At 33.6% G+C, this 18240-nt stretch overlaps 1 protein-coding gene across 2 annotated transcripts in view; it reads left to right on the top strand.

The window, feature by feature from the left end:
- The window catches only part of LOC108904760 (vasorin), a 60355-nt gene that overhangs the window by 32219 nt on the left and 9896 nt on the right, over nt 1–18240 (top strand). For both annotated transcript variants that reach the window (XM_023455256.1, XM_023455258.1), the window contains exon 2: nt 11864–12041. The gene's annotated coding sequence lies outside the window, so the exon portion shown is untranslated. The remainder of the gene's footprint in view (nt 1–11863; nt 12042–18240) is intronic.

The following is an 18240-nucleotide window of genomic DNA, read 5'->3' as shown; positions in this document are numbered from 1 at the left end:
AGCTCTTACCCTTTTTGAGTTATCTTGAAAAAGCCCTTTGTTTTATCTTTTTCCACCCTTGGCCGGGGGTTGAACAAAAAATTACTCTCACTTATTGTTATAATATACCTTAAACTAACTCATATCAAAAATTCAGCCAAGTTGACAAAATTTCGATTTAAAGGCTTAGTTAATTGGACTAAAGCTCTACATCAGAAAAAAGTCCGGTTAAAATCGCTCAATAAATAAAGATTCTATAAGGTGGCTTAAAAACAAATGAGTTACACTATGTTGTAAAAGCATTGTTTTTTATGTACATATTTCTTAACTGATATAATGGTTTGTTAAGATTTAAGGATAAAACCAACATCATTAACAACAAAAACAGAATATTTTAACAAGAATTCCTTTTTTCATATAACGAGAAATAAAAAAAGTTTGCCCTCCTTTCAACTCTATCCCTGGACACATGTACAACTGTTTTTAAAGGCCGTCATACAATTAAAATATGTTTCCAATGCCAAGAAAAATGGCATATCTCGCAGGTACGCAGCAAAAATCATACTAAACACAGACTAAAACTTCACAGAGCCGCCGTTAAATCCGCTTCCAGCGACATCTGCTCATCAGCAAAGAAAAAATAACAGTACTAAAATTAACCGGTACCCACTGAACAGTTTTACGGCCTCCCGTTGTAAATTGTGCATCATACACCTGCACCGAGCTGCCAGAGAGGTCCGAGATTGCACGTAAGAACCCCCAAGGCCGCTATCGCGACCTGCCTCTTGGAAGTAAAGGTATCAAAAGTGGCGAAAAGCGGCACACACTATATCAGTGTCGGACGCAAATCAGGTGGAGCGTAACAGAAATCGGAATTGTTTCTACATAGCTGACATACTGGTGTGCATACAGCTGTTTGAATGTATAATTTGCACGGACACATTGAGGCCTGCCTAGAATGCGGCTTACGATATCGATAAAAATAAACCGTGGGTTTGTTCGCAACTTACACTTCAAAATATATGAATTAGCATTAATAATTTATAAAAATTAAATGCACGAAAATAGGTGAATAATTTGTTTGCTCACCTGATTTTTACAGCATATGCTTTACTTGAAATCTGCTGCCAGAATCCTCTTAAATGTTGAAACAATCTTACAAACATTTTTTTATTCGGTACTTATAGGTCGGGAATGTCGGGATAATCCTTCTGATATCGTTTTCTTGCAACAGCGTCGTTTCCTCCTGACAAAAAGTAGGCTCTGATCATATCAACGCTTTCTTGATTCATATTTTTCATAATATCACACAAAAACTTGAGATCAAACACATAAAAATACACTGTATCTTCACTAAACACTGAAATAATTAACTTTGTAAGGACTTACACTACACGAAGACACTTCACAAAATAAAACGGAAATTGTAATTAATGTGACAGTTTGTTTTGTACCCGTTTACCATCCCGTCATAGTATACCAGGTGTGAAGTCAACTGGTAGAAGCAGCTTTTTAGGAGCGGCAATACGGAATTTTAACTCAACAGGATCGGATTCTGCTAAAATTTAAACTGTTCACTAATTCTTTCATACTCTGTTTTTGCTTCTTTATTTATAGAAGCCTTCCGGACAAAGATTTTATATTTTATTAACCAGATATCTTCTTGAAACTTTATACAGATGATGTTTCACAAAATTAAATTAAACCAAAATCTGTTAATACACGCTTTTTTGATAATTACACAGTTAGAAAATTGAACCGGGTTCAAATTGGGGGAATATTAGAAAATTTTTAACTGCCTTTACTTATTTTATTAAGTTTTTTGTTGAAATATTTTATATCTGCCAATTAGAAGTCTATTTTCAAATTTTATATAGATAATGTTTCACCTCAATTGAACCAGGTCGAGTCGCAGGAAGAGCAAGTCATTATTTACTATTTTATGCATTTTTCTACCTTATCTATTGAAGGGTTTTGCTGAAATATTTTATATTTGCTAATCAGATGTCTTTTTGTGACTTTACACACATTGCGTTTCACCAAATTTTGCTTCGAATCATGTACCAAATATACAGGAAAGCTCCAAGGAACTTTGCACCACCTCCATAAGACGATTTTTCCATCTTTAAAATCCAAGTTTGATTTTTACATAAAAAGTGTTCTTTATACGATCCTACACGTAAAACAAAGATTACTTAAATCAATATACGCCAAGTATACAGGGTGTAACTAAATAAGTGTAAAACATTTAAGGGGGTGATTCCTCATCGAAAAAAAGATAGGATCTTTCATATAAAGAAACTTCATTGGAGCATCCCTTGTTAAGATACAGCCCCTTAAAGGGGGTACATAAAATTTGTTTAACAATTTTTTTCACAAGCACTAAACAAGTTACAATATTGAAATTAACCTGACATTTTCTACTACCAAAAAGACACTTAGCCAGTAATTTATTTGGTTTACCCCATGGTTGTAAGGGGTGGAAAACGCAACCCCTAAAATTTATTTCCAACGTAATTTTTTGTCTTATTATTTTTTTACCATTTAAAAATTTATTTCCGATAGCCTGTTTCATTCTAAAAAAAAATGTCTCTTGAATTTTTTGCCCAAATTAAACCAGTTCGCAGCAAAAAATTATTTTACGAACAAGATACATATCGCCATAAAACGAAAATACGAAACTAATTTATCTAGTAGGCCGCCATTAGCGATACTGACAATTAAATTGGAATCAAGCTGTCAGTTTGTAAATTTTTGAAATTGAAGTAATACTAATTGTGTATTGTTCTGTTCTTAATTTGTTACTTTAATAATTCACTTGTTATTAAAATGGCATACACAAATGAGGAAATGGCTGATATGCATTACGTTTACGGTCTGTCGCAGGGGAATGGGTTAGAAGCTTCTACAAGATATGCTGAAATGTATCCTCAACGGCAGCATCCTTCACATAGAATATTTGTCTGACTTCATCAACGATTACGTGAATATGGTTCATTCAACAAAAGAACGCAGGATTGTGGTCGCCATCGAGAAGTAAGAACACCACAGCTTGAGGCAGCAGTACTTAATTTGATAGAAGAACAACCTACTACCAGTACTAGAAAGATTGCTTTCCAGCTAAATGTTGATCATATGACGGTATTTCGAATTTTAAAGGAACATCTCTTATACCCTTACCATCTGCAACGAGTACAGGCACTGTTACCGCGAGACTTTCCGAACCGTCTTGAATTTTGCAATTGGATGCTGGAAATGATTAGAAGAAATCGTGACTTTCTGAAGACGATCGAATTCACAGACGAATGTAGTTTTTCTCGGGACAAGATTATTAATTTTCATAATTACCACATATGGGCTGATGAAAACCATCACGCTATTGTCGAAACTAACCATCAAGAACAGTTTTCTCTTAAGGTGTGGGTCGGAGTTATTGGGGATTATTTAATTGGGCCTCATTTTCTACCTCCTCGATTAAATGGTGAGGCATACGTTCAATTTTTAAGAAAAGTGCATCCCCCCGTACTGCTGGAGGAAGTTCCTTTGGGCGTCAGAAGGGATATGGTTTTTATGCATGATGGGGCTCCCGCCCATTTTAGTCAAGTAGCACGTCAGCATTTAACTGAAACATATGCAAATCAGTGGATAGGTCGAGGAGGACCACAGAATTGGCCCGCTCGATCCCCGGATCTCAATCCTCTGGATTTGTCTACTTGGGGCCATTTGCAGCATTTGGTTTATCGTACTCCTGTTCGCGATGTAGAGGACTTAAGAAACCGCATTATCGATGCGTGCAGGGTAATTAGAGAGACTCCAGGAATATTTGAGCGAATACGTGGCTCAATGCGCCGACGTCTAGACGCATGCGTAATGTCTGAAGGTAGACATATTGAACATTTACTATGATTTCTACATGTTGTATGTTTTGTTATTATTAAATTAGTTTTGATTATTCCCCTTTAATCATTTAATGCAGGTAGTAACTACAAAATAACAGTAAATCCAGTCCGCATTTATGACGATGTATCTCTGTAGTTGTTCGTAAAATAATTTTTTACTGCGAACTGGTTTAATTTGGGCAAAAAATTCAAGAGACATTTTTTTTTAGAATGAAACAGGCTATCGGAAATAATTTTTTAAATGGTAAAAAAATAATAAGACAAAAAATTACGTTGGAAATAAATTTTAGGGGTTGCGTTTTCCACCCCTTACTACCATGGGGTAAACCAAATAAATTACTGGCTAAGTGTCTTTTTGGTAGTAGAAAATGTCAGGTTAATTTCAATATTGTAACTTGTTTAGTGCTTGTGAAAAAAATTGTTAAACAAATTTTATGTACCCCCTTTAAGGGGCTGTATCTTAACAAGGGATGCTCCAATGAAGTTTCTTTATATGAAAGATCCTATCTTTTTTGCGATGAGGAATCACCCCCTTAAATGTTTTACACTTATTTAGTTACACCCTGTATATGCTGATATAGGCCAGGAAATATAGAGTTGGAAGCGACTTTTTGTTTCGGCAAGCTGAATTTATCACTATAGATGCTAAATATTATGTACAATAACATATTAGTTTCCACAGTCATAAAAAATGGGGAAAATTGTTTACGTTTTTCGCTTATAACTTTTTCCGTTCATTTCCACGAGAAAACAGTAACTTTTTTTTTCGTCTTCAAAAGACCTACAAAACTAGCCCTCGAGCGTCAAAAAATATTGATTAGATCAAAAGTTATAAACAGAAGAAGTTTATTTATAACTTTTGAATTAAACATTTATAAACTGCGTTATTATTACAAGAACGTTTTGGCATCGCATCCTCTCATTCCTTGTCACTGTCTAATAACTCACACGAAACCTGGAATCGGTAAGTTGAATAGTTTACAAGTTATGGCCTTATAAACAAATTAACTAATTATTAGTATGGACGATCCCGAAGATCTTCCACAATCGCAATGATTTTTTTCATGGTAGATTTCATAATAATACATTGAAATCTATCATTTTTTTTTAAACTTCAAATTTGCAACCTGGAGGTTTTTATTTTTTAGCCTTAGTTGCAAATTAAAATATACGACGCACGCGAGTGATATAGTTTTATATTATTACATATTCGCAAAGCTTATGAAAATCGGGGATTGAATCCAGAACCTCTCGATCTAGTTGCTTCTTGACAATTAATTATTATGACAATGAATATATTGGCAGTTACTAAATAAATCGTTTAGGTGGAATGACTGAACAATTATCATTTTAATCTACCACTAACATAAGTACTCATATCTCGAAAATTAGGATGTTCTGCCTACTGATAAAGCTCTTCCGCACAATTTCTTTTCGAAAACGTAATAAGATAATCACCAGTCATTAAAATACCTGCACTATAAAGATAGAAATGTAGAAACTATTCTTTAACAGAGGAAAAAGGTGCAATTATTTCACTAATTGCTCTATAATCCGACGACCATCATCCTGAATTGTCCGATCTTTCACTGGCAACAATCAAACGCTTCCATGTGTAACACCGACAGTCATCCCAGTTAAAAACCAGGCAGGCTCAGTGAAAGCCTTGTTGTGTATGTAATTTACCGGTATAGCCCGCAGATAAAGGTAGACTTAACTCTAGGAAACTCTCTGCAGCTTGTAAGTTATTTCTTTATTACTAGCGTGCATTTAGCGCAGTTTGTGGTTAGTAATAGAGAGATGCGTGATGCTAGCATGCGGTTCTCATACGAAGCGGCTTCATTTGGATGCGAAAACACTTACCGTTTAATGGAATTGCATAATATTTAGTCTATTCAACAAAAAAATTACTTAGATGTGCAGGCAAGTACCGTTAGATGTTACCTGAACATCCGCATATTAAATACAAATCCTACTCTGCACGACTGGTTTAAAAATAATCATACACCTTGCAATTTGTAGTATTTTGGGCTGGCACTATATCCTTTGCAAGATAACAACTAGCAACTTGTTTTGAAACAAAATTGTTACAGTTTAACTCGCGTGCTATGGCAACAGACAGGAGGAGTTTCATTTAAGTAACACTAAACGGTTTTAAATTTTCCTCAGGCTTATCTGATCAGACCCATTGCAGCGTTATGTGAACCAATAAGAACGTGAGAAGTTATTCTTGTAGATCATGCATACAAAGGTGCAGATTAGTTTTTAAATTTCTCGTTTACAAAGTATAATTTTCGCAGTGTATTACGTAAAGAGGCGAGACATTTAATTTTTGGGTCATGAGAAATACGTTTTCAAAATTTCCGTTAAATTGTAGAACCATCAATAAAAAGTATTCAAATAATTGAAGTTTCGTACTTTTTGTGTTAAAATTAGTTTCAGGTCATTGTTTATGAAATAAAAATGGACCAGTAATGGAAGTATTTTCCAAATCTTCTGAGTTTTGTGGTAGCCAATTAGTTTTATATTAATGTTTTGACTTGTATAAGCAACATAACAATTTATTTTAACTTGACAGCCATGTATTTTAGCAATAATTTTTTTCCTTCATACTAAATATACATTTTTTAAGAAACAAACATAAAAGAATGGGTCCCACACACACCATTTGATAGAGATACTTCAACTAGTTTCAAAGAAATTTAAGAAAAATCATTGATAGAAGGTTATCTTCAAGCTGCCATATCTTCATAAGATTACCGAATTGCCCTTTGGTTCAGTTGCCCTTTTTGTGTTAATTATTACTTAAGAACACCCTGTAGACGTTTGGCAGTTGAATCAATGAACACCCTGTATATAGAGGGTGTCAAGGGATGAAGTTTTTTATTTTATGAAAAAAGTCGTTTTTGTCAAAAAAACAGCTTCTGTTTAAATATGCAAAAATATAGTTTTTTTAGTGGACTAATATAAAGGGTGTCCCAACGGAATCGCCACTATCAATATCTCGGAAAGCACTGATCCGATAAATCTAAAAATTTGGCAATTTAACAAAGGCAGTAGGGCCAACACAGCTAAAATAATTAGAACTTTATAGCACTTTCGGTTATACCGGAAACCGACATTAACTTTCTTATTTTAAATGGAACACCCTATATATTATTGCAATTTCGTATTATACGCGAAATTTTAGGGTCACTTTTTTAAATATTCCCTATACTTAGGAGTTATAGATTTTGAGATATTAATTTTTAAATAAAAAATTTGACAGATGCAAGGGTCCGTGGAGATGCTAGTAACTCTTTTCAGGAGCGTGATATCAAGTGGATTTTTGGTACCTATACAGGTCATAGGTAACACTAAATTATGGCATAACAACAAATTAAAACATTTAATACTAGGTGTTTAATTTTTGCTGTTACATTTTGATACCTAACTTCAGACAGCTATAACTTTGTTAACTTAAATGGGACACCTGTATTTTTTACTCTGTCGTATACAGATTGAAATTTCTTTTCAAGTCATATAAGTATTTGCAATTTTCTATTTTTTGGACAGTTTTTCTCATCAGACCTGTTATCAAATTGGCCATGATCAGAAACACTTTAAAAACAATTAAATAACTTGACATTTGTCAAGTTAGTTGTCAAATTATCGTTATATCTGTAATAATAAATACCGTTTTGTCAAAAATTTAAACAACAATGCTTGGGGATCGTGTAAATTATACTAATGGGGATTATTTTAATTTGTTTCTTAATTATAGACTATATGACAAAATAATTTCATGTAAGGATCATGTAGGGAATTTGCTGCTTTGCACTTGACTGTATCATTAGAACTCAATAATACAATAATTATGTTAAACAGTTCATAAACAATCAATTAATTTTCTGCATTTAATATGTGGGATCCCCAGATCGCTTAATTGTAAGTAAGTATTAACAACATTATCATCCAAAAAAAGCTACTCTTAAGATATGACCCATTCAATTATGGACACCCTGTATAATGATTTGTAATTTATATAGTCATAAAAAGTCGTAAAAAACTGTCTACAAACATTTGTGTAAAAAAACATTTATACAAATGCATCTAAGGCTTTTATCTTCCAAAACACAAGTTTTAAGCAAAAACTTTTGAAACATGTTTGTTTAAAAAGTCTAGCAAATCCTAAATATTTATATTTTGTATGGGCATAAATGAATCTACTATCTACTTTTTTAATTAAAACTTCAAAACCAGTGAGGTCATTTTTAAAACAGTTCAGAATCCTGCAATTATTTTCAATTGAACTCTCTCAAAAGATATTCAGGACGTTGTACTCCATTTAGTAAAATGTTATCCCCAACGTCTCTTTTTTCTTCTTAAATTCAGAAATACTTAATCTGATTCATGGATAAAATGTACCTATTTCTTGAAATATTCTGATAACAGTTTCTGATGTGGACAAACTACTTCTCCTAAAATTTTTTTTTTCATTCAATTATTTTTATTTAAAAACGTTTCTATGTGGAAATTGTTTGCAAATACAGATTGTAGGAGTAATACGGGCGGCCCACATATAATTATCGTCGCAAAAATGCAAGTTAACTGTGTACGGATCGGCCAACTGAAACAATACTTCCAAGGTAAGGCTGTGCATGGGTTGGACAACGCCGTTTCTGCCTCCATACCGATCCTATGATGCGAGACACACGACTCTACACCTTGACCTTACCGAGTCACGTTTTCTTTCGCCTTCCCAATACAGCATTTACATTTTAATGCGGAAAAATGCCCGACTTGTTTGCAGATGTCTGTTATGCGTACGCCTGCCTCGTTGACAATTTGACAACATTGCAAGTTATTATTTAGATCCATATTGGATGTTTTAGTAAACCAGTTACGGCATTACAACCAAGATTAAAAGCATCGGTAAGAATTAGTTCGTCCTTGCGGCCATAAAATTCCCGAATATCAATGAAACATTTTTACGACAACCGTATTTTGTGTATCGACATGTACACGAACAATGTGATGCTTTGTGAGACGAAACGGGGTTTCGATTTCTATTCTTAAAGGCCAACCGAGCACCTATGTGAATAAATTTACACATCGAGGCACCCATTCTACACAGAACAAATTCAAATCACCGATCTGCAATTCAAATCTGTGGCTACGCCGAGATACAAAACATCCTAGTTGTATCTTAAAAAGTAGGGCGGCACAGTTTCGATAACTCGCCACTCCCAGCTGCCCAAAACCGTGCCACTTCAGCCGTTGGTCTCTGCACGGCCTCTCGGGTGTTGCGTCAATATTATGTAATAAAAAAAACGAATAGTAACGACAGGTACATATTCCCTGTGATTTTGTTGTAGTTATTACGGTAATTCTGTTGGATGGGCGTGAGCCGAAGGTTTTTACTTTTAGATTCCTCGACAGATCGTTACCAAATTGGTGCTTAATTGTTTCTCTGAGTAACAGGATGTAAAAAATCGTAATTGCCGAAGTAATAAATATTGTTTGGTTTTGAAACTTATCACGTTTTTACAACTTGCGTGCGGTCTTTCAATAATGTGAAAGTTGCCTCTCGCCAGGATAATATTTATTATATTAATATATTTTTTCTTAATTTTATAATTGCCGTAAGGTACTAAATGTTGTGCAACCCTCGCTTTGAGCGATTTGAAGCTTAGTTATACAGTATGTCCGCGGTTAGAGTCAATAATAATTTATTTTACATTTTACGGAAGAAACACCTAATAAAAAGTTTTGCTAGTATTTGAAATAAGACTGCCATGAAGAAGGTTAACATTTCATCTACTAGGTGTGCTATAAACTTAAACAATTACAGCAGCAGCCTCATTGAACACCCAGACCAGAACTAAAAGCTACGATAACTGACAGCACTGGATCTGGCATCTGGACCCCGCAATAATCTTATGGGAATTGGGTTTCTGTCAAATTGTCTGAATTTTTGATATGTTGTAGATTTTGTCATCCTGAACAAAAGTCTCCATGGGCACAAAGTGCCAAAATGAACATTTTGGCAGCTACGGAGCTGCCAAAGCTCCCCTGACCCGTTGCAAAACTATTCATTTTCAATACTATTTACAGATGTCAAAAGCATATTTTAATTATTCTAATATATAGGGTAATGTTTTTGAGGTCACTGGATTCAACCCTCATGTCAGATTGGACAAATTGACCGTTGACAGCTGTCAATACACTGTCAACGAAGAATAGAAAAGTAAATATTCTCTTTTCACATTGAGAGTTTGGGCTTTTGAGGGAGCTGAATTCAATTCTCATGCCAGATTGGCAAAATTGACAGTTGACAGCTGTCAATTGACTGTCAACGAGGAATATAAAAGTAAATATCCTCTTTTCAAATTGAGAGTTTGGGCTTTTGAGGGAGCTGAATTCAATTCTAATCTCAGATTGGAAAAATTGACAGTTGACAGCTGTCAATTCACTGTCAACGAAGAATAGAGAAGTAAATATTCTCTGTTGACATTGAGAGTTTGGGTTCTTGAGGTCGCTGAATTCAATTCTCATGCCAGATTGGAAAAATTGACAGTTGACAGCTGTCAATTCACTGTCAAAGTAGAATAAAGAAGAAAATATTATCTTTTGTTATTGGGAGTTTGTCAACTACCATTTTCTCCAATTCTAAAAAGAATTGAATTTAGCGAGTTGGCCAACATAAACTCTCAATGTAAAAAGAGGATATTTACTTTTATATTCCTCGTTGACAGTCAATTGACAGCTGTCAACTGTCAATTTTGCCAATCTGGCATGAGAATTGAATTCAGCTCCCTCAAAAGCCCAAACTCTCAATGTGAAAAGAGAATATTTACTTTTCTATTCTTCGTTGACAGTGTATTGACAGCTGTCAACGGTCAATTTGTCCAATCTGACATGAGGGTTGAATCCAGTGACCTCAAAAACATTACCCTATATATTAGAATAATTAAAATATGCTTTTGACATCTGTAAATAGTATTGAAAATGAATAGTTTTGCAACGGGTCAGGGGAGCTTTGGCAGCTCCGTAGCTACCAAAATGTTCATTTTGGCACTTTGTGCCCATGGAGACTTTTGTTCAGGATGACAAAATCTACAACATATCAAAAATTCAGACAACTTGACAGAAACCCAATTTCCATAAGATTATTGCGGGGTCCTTTAACTCAATGCAATATCGGCACTCAATTTACATGTAGTGCAAAATGAATTGTAATCGTCCGGTATTGAAATGTTATATTACTTGTTTAATTTGATGATGATTTTATTAATCATAAATAAATTTCGAAAAAATTACAAATTATTCTGACATTTGTTTTATGTTCTAGAACGAAAAAGACTTGAACTTGATGATAGTTTTCGAAAAAACTCTTTCCTTTTATTCACTCTAAACCGTGGACATACTGTATATAGACACTTAGCAATATAACTAAAGCCTGGCATATTTACTATTTCTGAAATGTTAATATGAATTATTAATGAAACGCGTATCTTGTTATATTTTTCTGTTAGATTTTAAGATGATAAAGAAACACTGCCATTAATTATTAATATCTACAATTATATCTGAATTTATTATAGACTTATACAGCATCAAAATAGAAAGTGAAAAGTTACGTCCGAGCTCTGTAACTCATGTTAATGTGACACAGACGATGAATTATTTCAACGTGTTTCTTGTGGGTTTGATTATGCGACCTGATTTGCAAGAAAATGTTCAGAAAAAACTTGAAAAGTTACAAAAAATGAAAATTATGTGGTTCTTAAACAATCACTTAAAACTGATAAATCTTCACTACCTTCACTTTTACCCAGAGATTTTAGAAACACCATATCAAACCGTTCATATATTTCGTTATCACTGTAACTGTTACGTCCTTGAAAATTATTGCAATATTGTCGTTGACATCAACAGCTCTTCCAATTTTTCTTTTGTATTTTACAAGTACTCCTGTCTCACTGAAACATTCTTGTCCGCAGGTTGATCCACATCTGCCAGCCCACCCACCAGAAATGCATTCCTTCACCTAGACTCCCCAACTGAGGATATCGGCACGTTTACATCATCAACTGTTGACTTCAAGAGCTACGACTAACGCTATGGCCTATGACCTCGCCTTTGGATATTGACGAAGTCCAGTAATCGCGAAACAAATCGGTAAGGACGGAATTTTTATTTATGTACTTAATTAAATTCGTCCAACGGGAAGAAAACCATATTACAGGATGAATAAATGTTTAGCAATACAAAAATATGTGTACACAACGAAAAAATATCTACAGTTACGCAAAATATACCCCAAATTTTTATAAACCTCTGTTAATTCAGCCATATGTACAGAAAATATTAATTTGTCTTCAAATATAACATTTAAATCCTTGACACAATCTGGTATTCCAACCCATGGTCACACAATCTGTACCGAAACCGAATAAAATTAGTTATACAGGAAAATAACAAGGCATTACATTTAGAAACATTTAAAGGTAGTCGCTTCCACCATAGGCTGAGCAAGTCCAAACTGTGCTGAAGTTTTTTTAATCAGATATAGAGTTGTCACCTGATTTCCAAACCAACAAAATTATTCGCGACATTGTTAATGAAAAGAATGGGCCAAATATCGAAACTTGTGGCACGCTCGCTGTTTGACTAAATATACTATAGTACGATCGTATACGATGCAAAGTAGAGCAAAAAATTGTCGGTCTTTTATCAAAGGAAAATCGTGTCATCATTTTTAGGAGGCGTAAGATGAACCGTTTCAAATTTAAAATGAAATTGAATGTAAAATCTGAAATACCGCCGCATACGCACTGTGTTCTGGTACTAGCTGTAGTCGGCCAGGTGCATCGAGTGTACGAAGTGGTCGGTTATACGTCAAATACTAACCTGGCGAGCTTGATCGTAGAGCAGGGAACAATAAACAGTGGCGCGTACAGAGGTGAAATGTAGTACATATGTGGAATTTAAATAACGAATTGGATTTATAATAAATTACATTTAAAACAAATAGTTTATGAGAATAAAGGGATTTTTGTAGGAACAGGGTTCCAGACGTGAACTGATCTCTTCATCGCACCCCATTACGATTCTTTTTTTTATAAGGAGAACGAAGTTTCAAAGCAAAAACCTTGTATAACAGATATACTATAAATATTTACAGAATGAAAACAAAATATAAATCCTATGATATGATTCTATCAAATGAAAACACTAACAACAATTCTCTACCAATCTCAACAAAATAAGTTATTTTTCTATCAAACAAGAAATGTTAACAAATTATAAACAAAATATAAATTCTATGATTTATGTACTGTACGCCAAACTGCATTTTTCTCATCTTCATTTAATATTAATTTCTTCTTTGCACCCCCTTTTTTAGGTTTCTTAACGTCTCCTTCAATTTTCTTCTCTCTTAAAATTTTGAAAACAGATAATTCGCTTACTCCAGTATATCTAGAACACATTTCCACCAAACCAGTCTTCAGTTTCATGGGATGATCCTTTTCTAAAGGGTTATAGACATTTAATATTATCGTTTTTTCTCTGTAACTTAATATAGATTTTTTTGTACCCACAGCAGTACATCCGGCTCGCGAACATCCAGGCACCGCCTCCATTTATCCATATAACGACAACAGAGCAATAATAATACAAAAAACTTCACTTCACTAGCACAGAAAATATAATAGCATTCACGATTCACAAACAACAGCCCGAAACACACACACAGCACACAAATAAAACACTAAAAACACTTTTGTTACGGAGCACAAGAAATATGATTTCACTCACAAATTCTCAAATAATAGCGCGAAACACACATATAGCCCGAAAGAAATATAATTGCACTTATAACAGTTATAACCTCACAAATATCGCGAGCGAGAAACACGCAGCACCAATACAACCGAAACGAAACTGACCACGCCAGGCCGGCACGCGCGCCGCCGCAAAAAACACAAGACACAAGTCATATGAGGGATAATGAAGGGAGTAATAAATGTATTGTTGTCCTGCCGCCCAATGTGCGAAGGAGATGCCTTTGTTTTTCATTTTGTCCTTCATAAATATATAACTGTTAATCCATAATGCATAAAGAAATTATTCAATTTCCAAAACCCCCTATAAAATGTGTTGCACTGGTTCCCTTGACAGGCAATGATTTATTACTTTGCATCGAATACGATCGTACTATAGATTTGTATATTGTATAATGTTGTTGTGTGGAAGAAGGGACTGCTAATTAATATTATGCGTGAATTGCTCTCTGGACCCATTCTTTTTTTAATAAATCCTAATCACTACTTTCTGTGACCTCGCGTTATATATTTGTTTCGCATTTATGATTTATATCCCTCGCCGGCGGACTGTGGTGGATGTAAGGCAAGCGAAAGTGAGGCATACCCAGTGCAATCGTAAAGCATATACGACAAAGATGTTATACTGGTACACCCATCCAACCACTAATGTCAATGACATGCCGTTGCTGGTGCTGGGGCTATTGAGTGCGAAACAGTGGGAAAAATATCGTTCTGACTGTGAATGTAAATTCGATTTGTGATGGTTTGTCTTGTCTCTTATTCGAGAGGACTGACGCATTGGAAATGTAGACACAAAGGGGAATGTGAGTTCAGAACAGCGGGAGGACATAGAATAATGTGTAATAATGACTATAAGTTGAATAGAACCACTTTTTAAATTTATTTTCCTTATTCAAACAGTAAAATTATGAAAATAATAATAATGCTTGGTTCTAGATTGCACAGTATTGTTTTTGTATTCAAGGATGGAAAGAAAAAAACCTTCGAGAACACAACAGCGACTTCCCAAGCAATATTTTTCCGAATTGATTCGAAATATTGTTAAAAACGATGCCATCATCTGATCCCATCAATTAACTAATCTTAATAGATACCTCAATTTTAAAGTCAGAAATAAAAAAAAAATCCAAGTAACCGCAAACGAAACCGACCGGAAATATGATTATCGCTGCTCTTCCTAAGTTGTGCAAATCCAGTTCGGCCCGTCAGAACCCGAACTGAAAAAAGTGGACATCTGCTTATTTTCACTATTAGATCATTCCGAGGTTTACGTAATACCGGTGAGAAAAAAACGCACAATTATGAGAAAAGCGGTTTCAAAACTGGAACAACATTACCGGCTATTTAACGCAGAGAAATAGAATAAGAAAAAACAAATACTGCAAGTTGTGACCGTCAGCGTTTCGTCACAATGCTTGTTTGTAAAATGTAACGTGAGTGAACTAGGTGACAAGTATTGTGGAAACTCAGGAAGTGTTTTTGTATCATTTGCTAAATATGTGAAAAGTTGATAAATGGAAGCAAAGTTTCGTTGTTTGTAGTTGTTTATGGGAAAGTTGCGTATTTGTAAGAAAGTAAACAAACGGATGTAGAACAAAACATTACCATTGCAAAGTAATCGTTTCGGAATATTCCTAATTAGATACTCGGCACAGAATTTAAAGAAAAGTAGTAAATTTGAATGATAAAAGTATTAAATTATGCCACCCAAAAGTTTCCAATTTTTGCAAATTAACCAGATCTCGTACATGTTTCAGAAATGGTAAAAATATACAACAATGACTGCAACAAGGTAACTCTGATTTATGAATGACAATGAAGAAATACATGATTCGCGTATCAATGGATTCTATTTCTGGAATGACAAATTTTTTCTGTGTTGCGTTATTATTAACTTTTATAAATATCTTGTCCAACAGTTGCAGTTTTATAGGTGTTTTACAGGTAGTTTTTTTACTGACTACTAAACTCTACTAAACTGACTACTAAAATCAAATTTTAGTTATTAGCAACAATTTTTTTTTCACGTGTGAAATAAAATAAGTACATATTATAGACTAGGCGGTATCTGTTTTGGTTTGGGTGAATTGTATATCCACGGAGATTTTTGGCTTTTTGGTTTTCAAATATCACTAGAAATGAAAATTTTTCTATGCGTATAAAATAAACCGTGCGCTTAACTTTTGGCGGCACAGTATGTTAAAAAAATCGAAAAATGTCATATTTTTCTTCCTATTTAATTATGTATCTTTTCAAGAGTTGATTTTAGGCGAAAATGGAAAAGGAAAAAAATGTTTGTAATTAATTTTTTACAAAATATAACTAGTTACAAATCGAATTGATCATGATTATTATTGTAAAAATTGAAAAATCGCCAAAAATGGGGTTAAAGACACATTACTTAATAGGGATTTTTTTTTGGGGGTCTTTAAATTGGGTATAGGACCTTCATACTTGGATCAAGAAAACTTCAAGTTATGTAGAATCATCGCACCAAATTTCATCAAAATCGGTTCGATAGATTTTGCATAATAATTTTGCAATCCAGATTCTGAAAAAAAATTTGCAAATTTTCAAAATTTTACACAGCAAAAACCAAGGCCCTTAGATACTTGAAAAATTTAATCACATATAGAAGGGCTCTCAGGCTTTCAAACTTTTTTTTGAAAAATTCGAATCCGACAATTAGGAGAGCTCTGGCGCTTGTTTAAAGAATGGTCGAATTTTTGTACTTATAAACAATTAGAATAACTTTGCGAATATTCAATCAAATCAAATTTTTTAAAGCAGATTTTAAAAGTTATTAAGTATGAATAAAATAATATTGTTTTTTTATAATTAATTTATTACTTTAATCATCATTTCTTTTGTGATTAAAGTATAATTCAAATAATATTTATTGTTTAAAATATAAGCAAATGAGAAATTAACTCATTATATTACTAATTTTCGACATATTTCGAAAATAATTGTTGTTTAAACAATTTTAGAATATTTAAATAAATTTGTTTTTGATCTTGGATAAACAGTACCTATATAAGTTTATGCACTTACCTTTGATACAATAAAAAAATAAAGTTGATAATTACAGGAAGTTTAGAGATAAATAATTATCGTACTATTGAAAGACCAATAATTATTAAGGTTAGGCATTTGAACATACGCTAATTGTTGTAAAATAGGACTTAGAAGCTGAAATATTAAAAATTTTTAAGCGCATCACGGTTTTGAACTCGCCGATTCAATTTCGAACAGGCCGAAGCGGCCGCGCTTTCTGCTTCCTCCACCACCACCACTCGTACGATTTTCTTGAATTTTACACGTTTTAAAGTAGGTTGCCAATGAAGAAAAGTATTGCAAACTTAGACTGGTAAGTACTCGAAATACCAAAGGTATTTTTCGAAAAATTAGCCCGGATGTCCCAGTACATTTAGTGTAAATGACGGTTAACTTTGATCGGCTATAACTACGTAACTAATTGACCAATCGATCTGTTTTTTTTTTATTTATTTATTTAAAAGAAGCGTCTTTCCAATAACTTTTAAAATCTGCTTTAAAAAATTTGATTTGATTGAATATTCGCAAAGTTATTCTAATTGTTTATAAGTACAAAAATTCGACCATTCTTTAAACAAGCGCCAGAGCTCTCCTAATTGATGGATTCGAATTTTTCAAAAAGCGTTTGAAAGCTTGAGAGCCTTTCTATATGTGATTAAATTTTCAAGTATCTAAGGGCCTTGGTTTTTGCTGTCCAAAATTTTGAAAATTTGCAAAATTTTTTTCAAAATCTGGATTGCAAAATTATTATGCAAAATCTATCGAACCGATTTTGTGAAATTTGGTGTGATAATTCTACATAACATGAAGTTTTCTGGAGGCAGGTATGAAGGTCCTATAGCCAATTTAAAGACCCCAAAAAAATTCTCTAAAATGTAATGTTTTTTAACCCTATTTTTGGCCATTTTTCGATTTTTACAATAATAATCATGATTCATTCGATTTGTAACTAGTCATATTTTGTAAAAAAATTAATTACTAAAATCAACTCTTGAAAAGATACATAATTAAATATGAAGAAAAATATGACATTTTTCGAATTTTTTTTAACATGTTGTGCCGTCAAAAATTAAACCCACGTTTTTTTTATGCGCATAGAAAAATTTTCACATCTAGTGATATTTGAAAGCCAAAAAGCCAAAAATCTGCGTGGATATAGGATTCACCCTAATATGAACTTTTTTTTCTATTTATACTTTTTTTCTCTTATAAACGTAACATTAATTTATGGTAAATGTCAAAATTTTTACTACCTTTTTGGTCAATTTTAACATAAAAAAATAGTTGCAGGTTGCAGGTCCTCGTAAAACTGCGTTTTGCCCAGAACTGTATATCCGGACAGGAAACCGTATGACATTTGAATACCTAATAGGACACTTGTACCCACGATGTGCATCTACGATCATTAAAAATCCTGACGCACTTTCAGTTTCATAAACTTAGAGGATGCTCGTAATATACGTGACGGAAAC

This window comes from Anoplophora glabripennis, unplaced genomic scaffold (genome assembly GCF_000390285.2).
Source record: "Anoplophora glabripennis isolate ALB-LARVAE unplaced genomic scaffold, Agla_2.0 scaffold171, whole genome shotgun sequence".
In the NCBI taxonomy this organism is placed as follows: Eukaryota; Metazoa; Arthropoda; class Insecta; order Coleoptera; family Cerambycidae; genus Anoplophora; species Anoplophora glabripennis.
This window is presented reverse-complemented; position numbering and strand designations above follow the sequence as displayed.